General features: G+C 39.3%; 3 protein-coding genes across 3 annotated transcripts in view; all 3 read right to left on the bottom strand.

Moving 5' to 3' along the window:
* The window catches only part of LOC138038283 (uncharacterized), a 12,953-nt gene extending 12,229 nt beyond the window's left edge, over positions 1-724 (bottom strand). Inside the window, exon 1 of the mRNA XM_068884073.1 lies at positions 665-724. The gene's annotated coding sequence lies outside the window, so the exon portion shown is untranslated. The remainder of the gene's footprint in view (positions 1-664) is intronic.
* LOC138038284 (uncharacterized) overlaps positions 1-7,500 on the bottom strand; it is a 111,720-nt gene that overhangs the window by 75,134 nt on the left and 29,086 nt on the right. The gene's annotated exons all lie outside the window — the stretch shown is intronic.
* Positions 1-7,500, bottom strand: part of LOC138037692 (uncharacterized) — a 39,269-nt gene that overhangs the window by 15,301 nt on the left and 16,468 nt on the right. The gene's annotated exons all lie outside the window — the stretch shown is intronic.

Here is a 7,500-nt window from a genome sequence, read left to right as displayed (position 1 = left end):
AGCGTTGGGAATGTATTTTCTTCGTTAGATCTGTCCCTATGCTAATAACAACACGTTAAATTTGGTCATCTAACGTACACTATTTAAGTTTTCGTAAAGAAGAATTATCTTCGCTAAATTGGCGAAATGAAAGCGAACTTCATAGAGTTTCTGCTGTCGTCGTTGGGCTATGGCTAGTTCAGCCATCATAAATATGGACAAGGAATATTACATCCAGCTGAGTAACACCCAAACTGCAATTTAAATCAAGTGATTCCCTCTTTCTTAGATACGAAAAGTACTCATAGAATGGGAACAAAATAAAGTAAGTAACACCGTTGTGAAGCTAATTGAGAGAGACCAAGATGCAGCAGTGATGACCGAGGAACTTGAACAACATTCATCTCAATTAATCAATTCGACGGTAACTGCGATAAGAAGCTCGTTTCATATTTATGGCGATTAATTAACTTATGGGGTCGCCCTATTCAAGTTGCCGCATCTTCTCCTATATGTTTAACAAACTCAAACTTTTCAAGAGACTTTTGCCGCTGAATCACGGAAGTTCACTTTGTAAGTCCCGAAGCCAAAGTTTAAATCTGGAATCGATTGTTAATTCAGAGGCAATCTTAACTGTTTAAGCTTTAAAAATGTTATGAACAGATCCTAACAGTTCTGCCCTTACCTTGTTTATCAAACTTCCATACGTCTCAAAGTGAAGCCCTGATCAAATACGGCACCAAAAATTAGCTAAGCACTCTTCTAGTTGTGCCTTGTTTCTTTACATGACATTTCCACACCCACTGGATCTAATCAGTGGTGATGTTAACAATGCATGACAATCGATTACTTTTCATTTCGTCGAAATTGTGAAAATTTTCTGGGAAACGATTTCTACAAAACAACTCGAAAATTGGGTCTGGACAACAAAGTACGAGCCAAATGTGTGAGACACAGTGTTAAATCAGTTTAAGTTTGCTCATCATGTATTAAAATTAAGAACATCAATCATGACTCAATTATGCTTAAAGAAGGTTCATAGCTCGTTTGTTGTCACAACGCAAACGCAAGCGCGAGAAACACTCACAAACGAATTAACTTGCAATTAATTACATGTATACTGTCTGTGTTTTAAGACTTTTAACAAAAGGAGCAAATGATCAAGGTATACGTCGCTTGCGCATGCGTTGTAAGCATATCCAGTCCCAGGTTTTAGTTCTAGCTGTAAATAGGCTCTTTATTATGCGTCACTGGTTCCCATATTGTCCGAACGCGTTTCCAGGAATTTGCGGAAAAACACAAACTTGTAAAACGGCTTTTCCAATTGGAATTTTCGAGTTCCATTTCCTCATTTCTCTTATTTCATACCAGTTGTTGAGTTGCCAGAATCATTTCGTAAAAACAAAATAGCTGTCGGTATTTCACAGCGCCCCTCCACATTCTCGGAGCGGCTTGGCCCATCGTTAATTTGCATCTCGCGTCAACAAAACTCCCAGCTACGCAGGCTAAAATGGGCCCGATACAAGCTTGTGTGAACTGTAAAGAATCTGTAATGCCTTAGAATAGTGGATTGGGACGGGCCCCAATCCTCTCGCGGCTACAAAAGCGCCCGACTTGCTGGCTAACCATTATCCAGCTGTTATATCACAATAACTAGTGCATAAAGGAAACTTCAGCCTGCCAATTTCAAACAATCGCGGTAACTTACATATCCACGAGTAACGACAGTGACACTTTCATTTCATTTTGGTTTTGGTTTGGTTTCGTTTTGTTTGGTTTCGTTTTGTTTGGTTTCGTTTTGCATGGTTTCGTTTGGTTTCGTTTCGCAAACTACAGTAAGCTTATATCCGTCCAGACGAATTATGCGTCTCTCATGTTATCCATCTAGTGTAAAGCCGGAAAAAGTTTCTCTTGTTTCCAATACATTTTCCCAGAAAAAGCGACAGAAATCCCTGTTTCCCTAACACTTGAAAATGATAAGGTTCTTTCTAGTAATTTGTTCTTCGTGATACCGAATTTCATCGAAACGCGGGACTTCTGCAGACGATAGCGTTGGGAATGTATTTTCTTCGTTAGATCTTTCCCTATGCTAATAACAACACGTTAAATTTGGTCATCTAACGTACACTATTTAAGTTTTCGTAAAGAAGAATTATCATCGCTAAATTGGCGAAATGAAAGCGATCTTTGTAGAGAGTTTCTGCTGTCGTCGTTGCGCTATGGCTAGTTCAGCCATTATGAATATGGACAAGGAATATTACATCCAGCTGAGTAACACCCAAACTGCAATTTAAATCAAGTGATTCGCTCTTTCTTAGATACGTATAGAACTCATAGAATGGGAATAAAATAAAGTAAGTAACACCGTTGTGAAGCTAATTGAGAGAGACCAAGACGCAGCAGTGATGACCGGGGAACTTGAAGAACATTCATCTCAGTTAATTAATTGGACGGTAACTCCGATAAGAAGCTTGTTTCCTTATTTATGGCGATTAATTAACTTATGCGGTCCCCCTGTTCAAATTGCCGCATCTTCTCCTATATGTTTAACAAACTCAAACTTTTCAAGAGACTTTTGCCGCTGAATCACGGAAATTCACTTTTAATTGTAAGTCCCGAAGTTAAACTGAGTTTAAAACTGGAATCGACTGTTAATTCAGAGGCAATCTTAACTGTTTAAGCTTTAAAAATATTATCAACAGTTCCTAACAGTTCTGCCCTTACCTTGTTTATCAAAATTCCATACGTCTCAAAGTGAAGCCCTGATCAAATACGGCACCAAAAATTAGCTAAGCACTCTTTTAATTGTGCCTTGTTTGTTTCCATGACATTTCCACACCCACTGGATCTAATCAGTGGTGATGTTAACAATGCATGACAATCGATTACTTTTCATTTCGTCGAAACTGTGAAAATTTTCTGGGAAACGATTTCTACAAAACAACTCGAAAATTGGGTCTGGACAACAAAGTACGAGCCAAATGTGTGAGACACAGTGTTAAATCAGTTTAAGTTTGCTCATCATGTATCAATTAAGAACATCAATCATGACTCAATTATGCTTAAAGAAGGTTCAGAGCTCGTTTGTTGTCATAACGCAAACACAAGCGCGAGAAACACTCACAAACGAATTAACTTGCAATTAATTACATGTATACTGTCTGTGTTTTAAGACTTTTAACAAAAGGAGCAAATGATCAAGGTATACGTCGCTTGCGCATGCGTTGTAAGCATATCCAGTCCCAGCGGTTAGTTTTAGCTGTAAATAAGATCTTAATTGTGCGTCACTGGTTCCCATATTGTCCGAACGCGTTTCCAGGAATTTGCGGAAAAACAAAAACTTGTAAAAAGGCTTTTCCAATTGGAATTTTCGAGTTCCATTTCCTCATTTCTCTCATTTCATACCAGTTGGAGAGTTGCCAGGGTCATTTCGTGAAAACAAAATAGCTATCGGTATTTCACAGGCCTCATGGGCTATTGACTCAGAGCCCATTCGGGCTCGAGGAATAATTGTCGCAGTTGCAGTTATGAGCGGTCGTTTGCAGCAGTAAAAGGAAAGATTGGAAAATTCAGCTTGAATGGGAAAATTGAATCCATGAGCTCTGTGTTACCGGTGCATCGAGCTCTAAAGATCTACCAAGCCAACCTTCTGAGTTAATGATAATCCCGTATAGGACGGCAAGTGTGAAATACAGCCCCAAATAGTGTCACTTATAGATTTTAATCTGTCTAACGCCAGATGATTTAACGATCGATATAACATTGCCTTTTTTTCATCTTCCGGTCACGTATACATGTACATCGTCAGCTAATTATTGTGTTGCAGTTACCTTTCTGGCGTCGGTCGACAACGCCACAAAGCAATAACATCATTGGTTTAAGAAGCAAAAAGAAAAAACTATCCCATTCAAAGTGAACGAGACAATAACCGCGAGATGCTTAAAGATGGCGCAGTTGTAGTTTAAAAGTGACGTTTTCGCCCGGGGGGGGTAGTCGATGTATCCCTGGTTGGGGAGGTGCGGCGCAGCCCCTCATACCCTGACCCTGTTTAAGACAAATATCACTGATTTTCCTACCCATTTTATGACTGAATTCCGATTTTTGATACCCTGTTTAAGACATTTAACCCAGTTTAAGACAAAAATTGATAAATCGATACCCTGATTAAGACAAAAAATGATAAATTCGATACCCTGTTCAAGACAAAAATCCCGAAAAACATACCCTGGCTGGCCGCACGTCCCCATTAAGCCCTTATAAGGGAGTACCCCCCCCCCCCCGGGCGTTTTCGTTGCCGAAAACTGCCTTCTGAGAAAAACGGATCTCACTCATCTATGGATGACTGACACTACACACTGAACTGAAAATTTTTCCCAGAAAAAGCAACAAACGTCGTTCTTAAGTTTCTTTCGAGCAACGTCAAATTTGTTCTTCGTGGAACTGAATTTCTTCGAAATGGACTTCGGCAGACGATGACGATAGTGTAGGGAGTTAACTTTCTTCGTTAGATTTTTTCTTATGCTAATAACAACACGTTAAATTTGGTCATTTAACGTACACTATTTCAGTTTTCTTAAAGAATAATTATCATTCCTAAATCGGCAAAACTTGTGAAAAACGTTGTGTGTAATTGAGGAAGACCAAGATGCAGCAGTGATGACCGTGGAACTTGCAGAACATTCATGCCAATTAAGTAGACGGTAACTGCGACAAGAAGCTTGTTTCCTCATTTATCGAAATTAACTTATGCGTTCGCCCTCTACAAATCACCGCGCTTTCGATTCTCTTATATGTTAAACAAACTCAAACTTTTCAAGTCACTGAGGAAAACCACCTTTGCCGCTGAAACACGGAAGTTCAATCAGAAAGTCTCGCAGCCAAATTTCAAAAATAGAATCGTCACTGGATGGAATCGGACTGAGCGGAACCGACTGTTAATTCAGAGGCAATCTTAACTGTTTTGTTTTAAATATACTATGTAAAGATCTTAACAGCTCTGCCCTTACCTTGTTATCAAACTTATGATACGTCTCTAAGTGAAGACTTGATCAAACATGGCACCAAAATTTAGCGAACACCCTTTTAATTGTGCCTTGTTTGTTTATATGACATTTCCACACCCACTGGATCTAATTGGTAAGGTTAACAATGCTCAGAGTTAATGGTATGACAATCGATTACTTTTCATGTCGTCAGCATTGTGGAAATTTTCTGGGAAATGATCATGAGGGGAAGCAAGTGACCTCTACTGTAAGTATCTCCTCCTGCTGAGATTTTTCTGGTGCGGTTGCGGCAGGCGTTATAATCTGTCGCTTGCGGTTTAGCCATCTCCCATCCCTCGTATCTTCGGTATCTGGGAAATGTTATTTTAGCATGGTTTCGCGTTGCGGTAAAAAAGTTTTATAGTTCACCTCGTGACTTGCCTCGTCCTCGCGAGTTGACAAACAGTTCACCGTTCAGTTCACCGTTGAAGATGGCGCCGAGGAAGGGCTTTAGTCCCTTCACTCGCGTTATCAGTGCTGAGCTTTCCGAAGAAAAAAAAAATGGTACGTAGTGAGCCACCGTATTTGTTGCATGAGCCCCATGCGTTATTTCAAGCAAAGTGTGGTAGTTTCAACGTATCCTGAAGAATTTGCCCAATTAGGTATGAAATCGTTGCGCCTTGCCGACGGCTCAGTTTATCGAGGCAAAGCTTGCTCGGAAATGGAAGTAGTGACCTCCTCGTTCGGTTTGTTGGCCGTTTTATTACGCCAACATCCGGACAAGAATGCCTTCTAAGGTCTTTCTCGATTGAAGGAGTACTTAAATGGGCTTGATTTAAGCTGTATTGCGATACAAAACAACTCGAAAACTGGGTCTGAACAACAATCTACGAGCCAAATGTGTAAATCAGTTTTATTTTGCTCATCGTGTATTAATTAAGAACATCAGTTATGCTTAAAGAAGGTTCAGAGCTGGTTTGTTGTCAATGTCATAACTCAAATGATCATGCATACGTCGCTTGCGCATGCGTCGTAAGCATAACCCAAGCTTAGCTTTGCTTAGCTGTATGCGTCACATTGTCTGAACGCGTTTCCAGGAATTTGCGGAAAGACACAAACTTGGAAAAGGCTTTTCCAGTTGGAAATTTACGAGTTCCACTTCCTCATTTCTCCAGGGTCATTTCGTAAAAACAAAATGGGACCAACGTCAGCTCCTGTGTTCTGTAAAGAATCTGTCAGTTCCCTAGAATATTCTGAAAAGTTCTCCTGTGAACTCGTGCTTAATTATGCAGAAGCTTTTAGGTCTTGGGTTAAGGTCTTGGGTTAGTTTTCGCGGTAAATAAGATCTTTATTATGCGTCACTGGTTCCCATATTGTCCGAACGTGTTTCCAAGAATTTGCGCAAAAACACAAACTTGTAAAAAGGCTTTTCCAGTTGGAATTTACGAGTTCCATTTCCTAGTTTCTCTTATTCCATACCAATTGGAGAGTTGCCAGGGTCATTTCGTTAAAAAGAAAAAAATGGGCTCGATGTTAGCTCCTGTGTTCTGTAAAGAGTCTGTAATGCCCTAGAATATTCTGGAAAGTTCTCCTGTGAACTCATGTTTCATTATGCAGAAGCTTTTAGGTCTTGTAATTTTCTTAATGTCTGAAAGAATGTACTACAATTTGGTTATACGTGTAGTTATTTGGGGAAAGAACATTCCGGACTGCATGACGTAATAGGATATAATAATAATAATAGTAATAATAATAATAATAATAATAATAAAATAATAATAATAATAATAATAATAATGGTAATAATCGCTTTATTACAGTGTTTCCACTGAAAGGTGGCTCTTCATCTGTAAAATTTACAACAATACTATATTAGACCTAAACCCTAAGACCGCTTTAATGAACATAGTCGACCTATTATAAACCCCTTTTGTAGTTATACCCCCACTGCGGTTTCACGACACTTCCTGACCAGTGGTCACGCGGAGGATCACATGATCCTCATACCGCTCGAACGACTGCACACTAGCCGTGACTCCATCAGAAAGGCTCGTGAGGCATTCCTCATACACAGAGGAAAAACACTGGAGCCTGCAGGCCTTAACAGAAGAGATGAAATGTAATTTAGTTTAGCTACCTTTTAATTTTCTTTTGTTTCTTTTATCTTGTTATCATGTATTATTCTCTTTCCTATTTTTTATGCATTTCCGTTTTTAATAATTTTACACATCACGTAGCCTTTTTATGTCATTTCCGGTAAATATAAAGATCTTGTAACAAGCATTTATCCATTCAATAAACCTGAAGAAGGCTGGTGTTGGCCAGCCGAAATATTGTAACAACGCCTATGTTCACGTTGTCTTGACCAACCTTTGCAGTATATTTCCTATATTAGGACTCATATAAGTTTGCAAGTTGTTTGCAGATTCATTCGGAGTTCCGTTATCCTTTAAGCAAAACTATTGTGCGGCTAAGGAATAAATCTGTTTACCAGAATCCAGTGTCCAGTTTGTGACAGTTTAACTGTCGTTTTTTGTTG

Source organism: Montipora capricornis, chromosome 2, assembly GCF_036669925.1.
Source record: "Montipora capricornis isolate CH-2021 chromosome 2, ASM3666992v2, whole genome shotgun sequence".
Lineage (NCBI taxonomy): Eukaryota > Metazoa > Cnidaria > Anthozoa > Scleractinia > Acroporidae > Montipora > Montipora capricornis.
Note: the sequence above shows the minus strand (reverse complement) of the source record. Positions and strands in the feature narration are given on the sequence as shown.